This window comes from Pipistrellus hanaki (genome assembly GCF_964339955.1).
Source record: "Pipistrellus hanaki genome assembly, chromosome: 3".
In the NCBI taxonomy this organism is placed as follows: Eukaryota; Metazoa; Chordata; class Mammalia; order Chiroptera; family Vespertilionidae; genus Pipistrellus; species Pipistrellus hanaki.
Genome location: NC_140505.1, coordinates 88,521,421 through 88,534,201, shown reverse-complemented (window position 1 = coordinate 88,534,201; position 12,781 = coordinate 88,521,421). Strand labels below are relative to the sequence as shown.

Below are 12,781 nucleotides of genomic sequence, written 5' to 3'. Positions count from 1 at the left end.
TGACTCAGAGATCCAAGTCATGGCAACAGAAAGATGTTATTGGAGAGCCTCCCAAATCAGAGGGGGCACTTCCCTATTTGGCTCTTGTCATATTCATGAGAAAGAATTCAGATGAGTGACAGAAAGCAGTGTTGAAGCAAAGCAAGTGAATGTATTAAGGGAGGCACTGGTCATACAGCACAAGCAGGCAATTCCACTAGTCTGAGGACCTCACCTGCTGGGGGTTTAAGAGTTTTATACTTTTCCCCCTATGGGTTTCAAGGTTCTCCTGCCAGGTAAACTACATTTCAAGGTCCCCCTTTTACATTGGTTGGCTTTTCCCAGAATTTATTATAATATCCTGTGATTTTAACTTGGCAGGTCCCAAAACTGCTGACTTCTTTGTTCCGTGGCTGAGATAAACTCTCTTTTTCCCCCTCTTCCCATCCTCCTGTCCTAGCAGCTGTCAATCCTGCCTAACAGAAGGGCTAAATATGTATTTAGTCATCAATAACCTCTACTAGCTCACATTTATTTTTAATTACTTAAAATATTTATTCAATCTTCAAGAATAGAAGTATGCAATACATTTTATAAAAGGGTCATTTAAACTTACATTAAAAAAAGACTCAGTATTTAAAGAGTTATGTTACACAAATCTATAACTCTTACTGCACCAGAAAAATGAAGCACTACTGAGTATTTTTTTAACCAATACATTAGACTCCTTAAATCACTTAATAGGCATTTTTCTACCAGTAAGTCTGCACTCCTGGATCATGTGTTACAATAGGAGTAGACAGAGTGAACAAAGTAAACATATATAGTATATGAGAAAAATTAATCAGAATAAAGGAGCTAGATGGTGCTGAGTTTTGCATTGGGTCTTGCTGTTTCAGTTAGTGTCAAGGAAAGAAGGCCTCAGGACTCAATATTCTTAAAACATGTAATATCTCAAAGAAAGGTGATACAATTTCTGGATTATTTCAGGAAAGGGTTAGAATAAATTTTATAATTTTCTACAAAGTGTTAAAATTTAGAGAAGTAGAGAAACTATATGGTTAGTAATCACTATTTGATATAGGGGAAAGGAAATAGGAATAAAATTCACAAGAGTATAAAACATTATTTGTTGATCATGAGAGTTACTGATTAGGTCAGAAGTTATTAGGCACAAGTCAAATAAAATTGCTTTGCTTTTTTGTAAGCTTAAATTGTTATGAAAAAGGAGTAAAACAAGCAGGAGTTACAAAATAGCCACTTTACTGCAAATAATTATCCTATCTAATAAGAGGGAATATGCTAATTGATCCTAACACCATTGCAAAGATGGTGGCACTCACAGCCAATAAGGAGGGAATATGCTAATTGACTGCCCCACCCACAAAGATGGTAGTGCGTAGGGTTGGCCCTGAGGCACAGGCAAGCCTCAGATGGTGGCTGCCTAGCTGCCCAGCTGCCCAAGGCTGCCCGAGGCTCAGGTAACCAGGGCCAGCCAAGTGATGGGCATCACCTTCCCCTGATAGCTGGGTCACCTCTCACCCCTGAGGGCTCCCGGACTGTGAAAAGGGGCAGGCCGGGCTGAGGGACACCCCCTCCAGTGCATAAATTTTCATTCAGCAGGCCTCTAGTACTTCTATAGATTTCTTCTGTCAAAAAATAAGTAGATTTTGTTTTGTCCCAGGAGCTGCATGAGACTTGGAGACTAGAAAGATAAATTCAACCATGCAAATCCTGATGTGCTCAGGCAGTTAGATGCAGACACACTTGCATATAGATAAAGAATTCAAATTTACTCTGATTGGAGATATAGAAATACACAAAACAAGAAAACCAATTTTCCTACAGAAGCTTAACTGTAGTGGGAATTCTCTTTAATCTTTAGAACAGGTCAATTGATAATTCAAAATCATTGCAGTTTTTATTTTCAAAATTTCTAGCAAAGATGAACACTTTTTCCCTTCTTCATGCCTTCACTATGCTTCCCTTTGTGCAGATTTATTTTGTCATCAGTTTATTAGTCTTGATGTTTTCCTGTCTTCATTTCTTCTCTAGTGTAGCTCTCTCAGTGTGAATTCAGAAGAGAAGAAACAAATTAAAATTGGGCTTGTAGCTATGTTTATTATTTGGCCTTTTCCCCCCACCCTTTTACAGAAAGACTTAAAAGAAATTACTATCTTCATTTGTGAATCTCACCTTTCTCTAAAATAATTGGTGTAGATCAAAGGAAATAGAAGGATATGTGCAAAGTGATCAGCTGATAAGCATTTCTCCTTTCATTCACCTAGAAGGGCAGCTTTCTTGTTGGAAAGATCACAAGCAAGATTTATTTTCTCTTGATAGGCAGCCAGCTCCATTTTGGTAGAAAAGTTAGAGGAGAAAGTTTTATCTTCACAGTAGAATGGAATTGATGAAAAGAGCTCTTTGTTGTAAGAAATGGAGTGGAATATAATGGAGAAGGGAGGCAGACTGGGATATCTGTTTTTTCTTAAGTGGTTATAATTAAAGCCTTTCACACAATTGCTCAGTCAACCAGAAAAAGTTAATTTGTGAAATTCTATGTGTTTTTTAACGTCACAAATAAGCCTTGTAACCTTCTCTCTCCCCTTCACAAGAGGGAAGGGGAGATTGATCTCTCTCCCCTTCCCTCTTGTGAGACATGTTATCTGCAACTTGGGTACTTGATTTTTTTAATAAACTAAATTGCTTCCTTCCCTCTTGCCAATTTCTTCTAAATATCAAGGGATTTTATGAAGAATTATGTCAGCTATTCTATATCTGTATAACAGTTATTGAACATAAGCAGTATCTCCATAAGCCGTATCATATTCTAGAGTTGTGTATCAAATGAAGTAACTATAGTGATTCTTTCTTTAAAAAATCTTTATTGAAAGTATTACATATGTCTTCCTTCCCCCCTCCCCCCATTAACCTCTTTCAGCCTGCTCTGGTTCTCCAACCCTCCAGGCCCTCCTTACCCTATTATCTGTGTCCACGGGTTATATATCTTACCTAATAAAAGAGAAGCATGCAAATTATCCATTACTCCACTATGCCCACAGCCAATCAGAGTGAGTATGCAAACAAAGATGGAGGTTAATTTACATATGCAGGCCAGGAACTGCAGGAGGAGCATGAAGCCTGCTATGAGGGGAAGGGGGGCAGTGGAGAGAGCTACTGGCGTGGTGCTCCGGACAGAAGCGAGAACGTCCATCTCCCGGGTTGACTGGGAGCAGGGATGTGCCAGCTCCAGGGAGGCTGGGGAACAGGGACTTGCTGGCTCCTGGGGGGGGCTGGCAGTGAAGCCAGGGGGAAAAAGGCCTATTCTTGCACAAAAATCATGCAATAGGACTCTAGTATATACATATAAATTCATTGATTGATCTCTCTCTCCTTCCCTCTCCCCTGCCTTCCCTCTGAAGTTCAACAGTCTGTTCATGCTTCTATGTCTCTGGGTCTATTTTTTTTATCATTGGTTTATTTGGTTCATTAGATTCCACATACGTGTGAGATCATGTGATACTTACCTTTCTCTAACTAACTAATATTGCTCAGCATAATATTCTCCAGGACCATCCATGCTGTTGCAAACGGTAAGAGTTCTTATTTTTAGTGTCACATAGTATTCCATTGTTTAAATGTACCATAATTTTTTTATCCACTCATCTGCTGATGGGCAATTCCAAATCTTAGCTATTGTAAATTGCACTACTATGAACATAGGGGTGCATATATTCTTTCTGATTAATGTTTTGGGGTTCTTAGGATATATTCCTAGAAGTGAGATCACTGGGTCAAATGGCAGTTCCGTTTTTAATTTTTTTAAATATATATTTTATTGATTTTTTTTTTTACAGAGAGGAGGAGAGAGGGATAGAGAGCTAGAAATGTTGATGAGAGAGAAACATCCACTAACTGCCTCTTGCACACACCCTACTGAGGATGTGCCCACAACCAATGTACATGCCCTTGACCGGAATTGAACCTGGACCTTTCAGTCCGCAGACCGACTCTCTATCCACTGAGCCAAACCAGTTTCAGCTCCATTTTTAATTTTTTGAGAAAACCCCATAATGTTTTCCAGTGTCTTCACAAGCAGTGTACTAAGGTTCCCTTTTTCTCCACATTTGGCATTTGTTAATTTGTTTGTGATAGCCATTCTGACAGGTGTGAGGTGATATCTCATTTTGATATGCATCTTATGACTAGTGACTTTCATGATTTTTTCATATGGCTCTTGGCCTCCTGTGTGTCCACTTTGGAGAGGTGCTGATTTAGGTCCTTAACCAATTTTTTAAATTGGATTATTTGTCTTACTTTTGTTAAGTTGTATGAGTTTCCTATATATTTTGGAGATTAATCCATCATCAGATGTATCATTGGCAAATATGTCCTCACATGTAATGGGCTATCTTGTTGTTTTGTTAATTGTTTCTTTGGAAATACAGAACCTTTTTATTTTAATGTAGACCCATTTGTTTACTTTCTCCTTAATATCCCTTGTCCTGGGTGATGTATTGGTAAATATATTGATACAAGAGATGTCTGAGAGTTTCATGCCTATAGTTTCTTCTAGGACAGTGGTTGGGAAACTGCGGCTCGTGAGCTACATGCAGCTTGCAAGCCGTGGTTTGCCATTCTTTTGACTAATGAGTTTGCCGACCACTGCCAGGGAAAAACACTTAAAAACATTTTAATAATGTACTAATGTCTTTAACCTGAAGTCAAAACTTCTGGGTAAGGGTAATGCCTTAGGAGTGGTCGGCAAACTCATTAGTCAACAGAGCAGCACTATTCTAGGACTTTTATCGTTTCATGTCTCACATTTAAGTTTTGTACTCATTTTGAGTTTATTCTTATGTATGGTGTAAGTTGATGGTCTAGTTTCATTTTTTTTTCATATGCCTGTTCAATTTTCCCAACACCATTTATTGAAGAGACCACCTCTACTCCAATGTGTGCTCTTATCTCCTTTGTCAAATATTAATTGAGAATAATGGCTTTGGTCAATTTTCAAATTTTCTTTTCTGTTCCATTGATCTATTGATATATGCCTGTTCTTGTTCCAGTATCAGGCAGTTTTGAGAACAGTGGTTTTGAAGTATAACATGATATATGGTATTGTAATCCCCCCAACTTTGTTCTTCTTCAAGATTGGTGCAGCTATTCAGGGCCTTTTTGGTTTCATATAAATTTTTGGAATGTTTGTTGTAGGTCTGTGAAATATTCCCTTGTTATTTTAGTAGGGATTGCATTGAATCTATAGGTTGCTTTGAGTGATATGGACATTGTAATGATGTTAATTCTACCAATCCATAAACATTCTTCTACTTGCTTATATCTTACTCTTTCTCTTTCTTCAATGCCCTGTAGTTTCAGAGTACAGGTCTTTTACCTCCTTGATTAAGTTTATTCCTAAATATCTTAATATTTTATTGCAATGGTAAGTGGTATTGTTTTTTAGTTGTTTTTTTTCTGAGAATGCACTATCATATATAATAAAAGCCCAGTGACTGAAACTGCAGAATGACCAACGACCAGCCAGTAGCTATTACGAGCACTGACCTAGACCTTGTTGTTGGCTCCCTGACAGCCCAGAATCCCATTCACCAGCACCCGTGACCCTAGCAGGAGGGAGAATGGAACCAGATACCCCCATCCTGGACCCTGATAGCAGGGTGGCAAGAGACCCATTCCTCACAGGATTGGCCATTGGTGAGCTTGCTGTCTGCACCCTGACAGCCCATAATCCCGTTCACCCACACCCTGGACCCTGACAGCAGGGAGGAGGGAATATGTCTAAAGGGAATATGGCACAAAGTACCTCTAAAGCCAAATAAACCAGAGTTGGAGACAGAATGTATCTGAAGACCAACAATTGGTACAACATACCTCTGCAGACAAAAGGAAGTGGTGTTATCAACAGAAAATGTCTGAAGACCAACGATCGGCACAATGTACCTCTGAAGCTGAAAGAAAGCATTGTTGTCAATAGAATGTATCTGAAGACAAACTATTGGCACAACATACCTCTGCAGCTGAAAGAAACCAACATTATTGACAGACTATATCTGAAGATCAACTATTGAGACAATGTATGTTTGAAGCCAAAAGAAGCCTGTGACGTTGATAGAATATATCTAAAGAACAGTCATCAACAAGTACAACCAATAGTGGTAGGAACTGCCGTAACAGCAAAAATGGAGTAAATGAGGATGCAGTTATCAAACATAGTTGTGGTGGAATGACTGTTACAAGTCAATTTTGCCTATCACTAAATTTCTCCAATGAAAAACCATTTGATGGAAAATTTACTCGATGTTGTAGCAAAGATAAATATTGTCCAAATGATATACATTTTTCAGAATACCTGGCATATTTTTAAAAATTAATTATAAACAAAGATTCTAACAGTAAAAAATTCATGGAAAATATTTGTTCAATACTTTTGCTTTTGTTTTAATGGGTGCAAATATTGCATCACAATCAGGATATGGGACATGCAGTTTTAGAATACATGGACAAGTGTATCACCGTACTGGAACTTTATATCCTTTGGATGATGTTTCTCAGACGTTTGCTCAACTCTATATTTTAGATATGGCTGAAGTGATGAGTAAAAGATTAGCAATGCCAGAAAACCAAGGTTACTCAGAAAGACTCATGATCAACATCAACAATCTCATGTGTGAAATAAATGAATTAACAAAATCATACAACATCAATCATACATGAGGTAGAAAAGGAAGCCAAATCTGAAGTAGCAGGGACAGGTATTGCTACCACGGAAGTAACTGTCAATTAGATTCAATTGTAACAGCGACCCAGGTAGATATAAATCTCCCCATATAACTGAAGTCGCTGTCATATTCAGAAATGAAGATCAGAACCTCCTGAAAGGGAGTTGCTCATTCATTGTAAACCAGAACCCAACAATCTGAATGCCACATTAGATGCAATAATGTATTCTATTCTTTTTCCACATGGTGAAAAAGACTTGGGAACGGATATTGCATTAAGACTCAGAGATGCCAAAGCCGGTTTAGCTCAGTGGATAGAGCGTCGGCCTGTGGACTGAAAGGTCCCAGGTTCGATTCTGGTCAAGGGCATGTACCTTGGTTGCGGGCACATCCCCGGTAGGAGTGTACAAGAGGCAACTGGTCGATGTTTCTCTCTTATCGACATTTCTAGCTCTCTTATCTCTCTCCCTTTCTCTCTGTTAAAAATCAATAATATATATATATATATATATATATATATATATATATATATATATATATATTAAAAAAAGACTCAGAGATGACAGTGTAATTGATAATAATCCTAGACAAAATGTAAGGACACGAGTCACACAAATGCAATATTATGGATTTCATCTCTCTTTCTGGGACACATGCAATCCTATTTTAAATGCAGGAAAATTAACTCAATAGTATATTGTCAATTCATATTAAAAAATGGAAGCCAATTAGATAAATTTCATTAAAGCAAACCAATCTAAGTTGAGAGTTTAAAAATATAGTGGTTTGATGGGACATCTCACATCTAGATCTAAAAATGACAATGTGCCAATTGGTAAAAAAAAAAAAAAAAAAAAAAAAAAAAAAATACTTCTGTCATCTTTTGAGGGTAGTCCCAGAAATATGCTACAGAAATATCAGGATGCTACAGCAATTGTAATGAAGTGTGTCAAGCCCAATTTCAATCCAAAATGGTCAGATATTACAAACAATTTACAACACTGGCAAAAGTTGAAAACAGACTTGACAGGGTTTTTAATATTAAGCTGAATGCTCTTTTAAATGATATATGTAAATTCGATTTATTTAGCAAAGTTACAGCTAAAATTCATGTCATTGAATTTCAGAAACATGGACTGCTTCATGCTCACATATTATTGATATTAGATTGTGAATCCAAATTATGAGCAGAAGATGACATTTACCGCATAGTTAAGGCAGAAATTTCAGGTGAAGACAAGTATCCTCGACTTTTTCAAATTGTAAAATCAAATATGATACATGGACCATGTGGAATACAAAATCCAAATAATCCATGTATGGAACATGGAAAATGTTCAAAAGAATTTCAAAATGCAACCTTTGGAAATATTGATGGATATCCCAAATACAAATGAAGATCTGGTAGCATGATGTCTATTAAAAATAAAGTTGTCTATAACACTCGGAGTGTCCCTTATAACCCATATTTGTGCCTTAAATATAACAGTCATATAACAGTTGAAGTCTGTGCATCCATTAAAAGTGCCAAATATTTATTTAAATACATCTATAAAGGGCACAATTGTGCAAATATTCAAATTTTTGAAAAAAATATTATCAATCATGACAAATATTATCAATCATTGACTCCAGGTATGTGAGCGCTCCTAAGGCTGTTTGGAGACTTTTTGCAATGCAAATGTATGACTAATCTCACGCAATCAAAAGATTAGTTATTCATTTGCAAAATGATCAGAATTTGTATTTTTATACTGATGATTTTGCTGAAGTAATAGATAGGGCTAAAAAGCATAACTCGACTTTGATGGCTTTGTTTTTATTGAATAGAGAAGATTCTGACGTGTGTAATTATTATTATTGGGAGATTCCACATTATGTGTTTAATAATTCTTTGTGGAGAAAATGCCAAAAGGACAGGGATAAAGTATTAGGTAGACTGTTCACTGTGAGCTTTAAAGAACCAGAACAATATTACCTTAGACTTTTGCTTCTTCATGTAAAAGATACGATATGTTTTGCTGATCTGTGAACTGTAGGAGGTGTAATTTATTATACATTTAATGAAGCTGCTAACAGGATCATTAATTGACAACACTATCGGGAAAGATACTATTGATGATGAAATCTTTCTTAATATGCCAAAACAATTATGGCAACTTTTTGCATATATATAATATCCTTCTGACAAATTATGGGATGAAAATAAACCTCATTTTATTGAAGATTTTTATTGGAAATTACACTGAAGAGAAGGTGCCTGAGTGAACTGTAAAATGCATGTTAATGAAATTCAAGAAGTATTCACATTGCATGGAATGAAATGTTCGCATTTCAAACTTTCAAACTATATTGATGAATACAATTACATGTGATGAATCCTATGACAACAGGCAGAGGTTTTGATAAATTCTCTGAATGATAAACAGTTGGCAGCCTTTCAGATTATAATTTACATCACCGAGGCTCAAACTGTACACCCCAAATGCTTTTTCTTGGATGGTCTAGGTAGTAGTGAAAAACATATCTTTATAAAGTTTTAATAGATTATATTAGAGGTTTTACCCATGGATTGTTGATGTTGATCATGAGTCTTGCAGCATCTACAGAAATTGCTGCAAATTTATTTCTCGATGGAAGAACTTTTCATTCCCAATATGAATTACCAATTCCATTAAATGAAACTTCAATGTCTAGACTTGATATACAAGAGTGAAGTTGCTAAAACCATTAAAAAGGTCCAATTTCTCATTATTGATGAGTGCACCATAGGATCTAGTCATGCTATAAACATGACTTAGGCAGATTACTAAGAGAAATTATGAATTTGAATATTGCATATGGTGAGAAAGTTCTCCTTATTGGAGATGATTTTTGACAATGTCTCAGTATTGTGCCACATGCTATGCAATCAGCCATAGTACAAATGAGTTTAAAGTATTGTAATGTTTGGGGATATTTCAGAAAGTTGTTTCTTTTTAAAAAAAAATATATTTTATTGATTTTTTACAGAGAGGAAGGGAGGGAGATAGAGAGCTAGAAACATCGATGAGAGAGAAACATCGACCAGTTGCCTCTTGGACACCCCCTACCGGGGATGTGCCTGCAACCAAGGTACATGCCCTTGACCGGAATCTAACCTGGGACCTTTCAGTCTGCAGACCGACGCTCTACCACTGAGCCAAACCGGTTTCGGCAGAAAGTTGTTTCTTAAAACAAATAGGAGATCAGATGATTCTAGTTATAGCCAATGGTTAGTAAAACTTGGAGATTACATACTTGGTAACAGTTTTCATTTTAGAAATGGATATTATTGAAATACCCCATGAAATGATTTGTAACGGATCTATTATCGAAGCTACCTTTGGAAATAGTATATCTATAGGTAATATTAAAAATATATCTAAACATGCAATTCTTTGTCCAAAAAATGAGCACGTTCATAAATTAAATGATGAGATTTTGGATATACTTGAGGGAGATTTTCACACCTATTTGAGTGATGATTCCAATAGATGATGTCGAAAAGGAAAATTTTCCCATCAAATTTTTTAATAGTATTACTCCTTCGGGAATGCCATGTCATAAATTAAAATTGAAAGTAGGTGCAATCATCATACAACTGAGAAATCTTAATAGTAAATGGGGTCTTTGTAATGGCACTAGATTTATTATCAAAAGACAAGGGGCCCAGTGCACGAATTTGTGCACCTTTGGAGGAACTGTGGCCATGAGGTTGAGGAGGGCACACGGGTGGGTCTCAGACCATCTCCAAGCCCCTGTCCACCCCTCCCCTCACAGTCCCAAGTCCCCTGTCTGCTAACAGCCCTGCTCCAGCCTCCACCACTCCCATGTGATGGAGGTGCTGAGCAATTGGGGCCAGTGCCATCAGAGTGGCGGCTGCTGCTCCAATTGCCCCTCAGGATCTTGGGAAGGTGGAGAAGCCCTCAGGGGTGATCAGGGCTGGCAGCCACTGCTCAAACCCACTGATGGCACAGAGTGGTTGGGACTGGCACTGGGAACCAGTAGCAGGTGAGAGCAGTTGCTCCGGCCAGCTGTGGGTGTGAGTGGGCTGGCATCAGCAGTGGGTGTGAGAGGCAGCTGCCAGCCCTGATCACTCCTCAGGAGTGGGGGGAGGTGGAAAAGCCCTGAGGGGCATTTGGGGCCAGGAGCCACCGCTTGTGCCTGCTGATGGTGCCAAGTGATCTTGGCTGGTGCCCGGCGCTGGTAGCCAGTGGGAGCTGCAGCTCCAGTGCTGACAGCAGGTGTGAGTGCCAGGTGGGACTGTGGTGTGTGGGAGCAAAGAATTTTCAGTAACCACCTGAGGCTTAGCCTGATGACAGCGACTGGTGTCCAGTCTAGCGCCCCTGCTGACCTACTCCACCATCCTGCAGTGTCTTACATCTGTCATGTTCCCCGTGCTCCCCCTGGTTGACAGCACATGTCATAGTGACCGGTTGTTCGGTTGTTCTGCCATTCAGTCTATTTGCATATTAAGGTTTTATATACATAGATTGTGACCTAACATAATTGAAGCTGAATTATTAACAGAATCCACAGAAGGAGAGGTTATTCTGATTCCAAGAATTGATTTGTACCTGACACTGGCCTCCCATTTAAATTAATTCCAAAATGTGATGCCAGCATTTGCCATGACAATTAAAATATCACAAGGACAAACTCTAGACAGAGTAGGAATATCCCTACCTAAACCCATTTTTGGACATGGTCATTTATATGTTGCTTTTTCTCAAGTTTGAAGAGTGTGTAATGTTAAAGTTGTAAATACTTCATTACAAGGGAAATTAGTCAAGCACTCTGAAATTGTTTTTACTATTAATATGGTATACAGGGAGATATTAGAATAAGTTTAATAAATTTATCAGTCATTTTTGTATCAATGTTTTTATATCATGTTTTTGTTGTTTTTATATCATGTTTTTGTATTATGTTTTTGATGTTGTTATGTTGTCATTGTGTATTTATTAATAAATTTATATATTATTTTCATATACATTTTACTAATTTTCTTTAATCTCTGACATTTCAATTACAGAGAAAGGGTGAATAGTGATATTAAAGTATTTATCCTAATTAATTCCCTTTCAATGTGCATGAATTTGTGCACTGGGCCAGGAGTTGGTATATATAAATGCCATGGATTTTTGGATGGTAATTTGGTAGTCTGCTACATTTCCAAATTCATTTGTTAAATCTAGTGGGGTTTTTTATGGGGTCTTTAGGGTTTTCTATATACAATATGTCATGTCATCTATGAATAATAAGACTTTTACTTCCTCCTTTCCTATTTGGATGCCTTTTTTTTTTTTCTCATCTGATTGCTATGGCCAGGAGTTCCAAAGCTATGTTGGACAAGAGTTGTGATAGAGGGCATCCCTGTCTTGTTCCTGTTCTTAGGGGAAATTGTTTTAGTTTTTGCCCATTGAGTATGATGTTGGCTGTAGGTTTGTCATATATGGCCTTTAGTATGTTGAGGTATGATCCCTCTATTCCCACTTTGCTGAAAGTTTTTATCAAAAAGGGTATTGGATTCTGTCAAATGCTTCTTCTGTATCAATTGATATGATCATGTGATTTTGTCTTGCAGTCTTTTTATGTGCAATATCACATTTATTGATTTGAGAATATTATACCATCCTTGCATTCCTGGAATAAATCCAATGTGGTCATAATGAATGACCTTCTTAATGCATTGCTGGATTTGATTTGCTAAAAATTTTGTTGATTTTAGCATCTATGTGCTCTTTCTTTATCATATCTTTGTCTGGTTTTGGAATTAGGGTAATGCTGGCCTCATACACATAGTTCTGAAGTGATCCTTCCTCTTACATTTTTGGAATAGCTTGAGGAGAATATGAATTAGTTATTCTTTGAATATTTGGTAAAACTACTCTGTGAATCCATCAGAACCATGGCTTTTGTTTGCTAGGAGTTGTGAGTGTGTGTGTGTGTGTGTGTGTGTGTGTGTGTGTGTGTGTGTGTGTGTTTTATTACTGCTTCAATTTCATCAGTAGTTACCGGCCTATTCATGTTTTATGATT

General features: G+C 37.4%; 1 protein-coding gene across 1 annotated transcript in view; it reads left to right on the top strand.

Moving 5' to 3' along the window:
* Positions 1–12,781, top strand: part of FREM2 (FRAS1 related extracellular matrix 2) — a 288,182-nt gene that overhangs the window by 131,617 nt on the left and 143,784 nt on the right. The gene's annotated exons all lie outside the window — the stretch shown is intronic.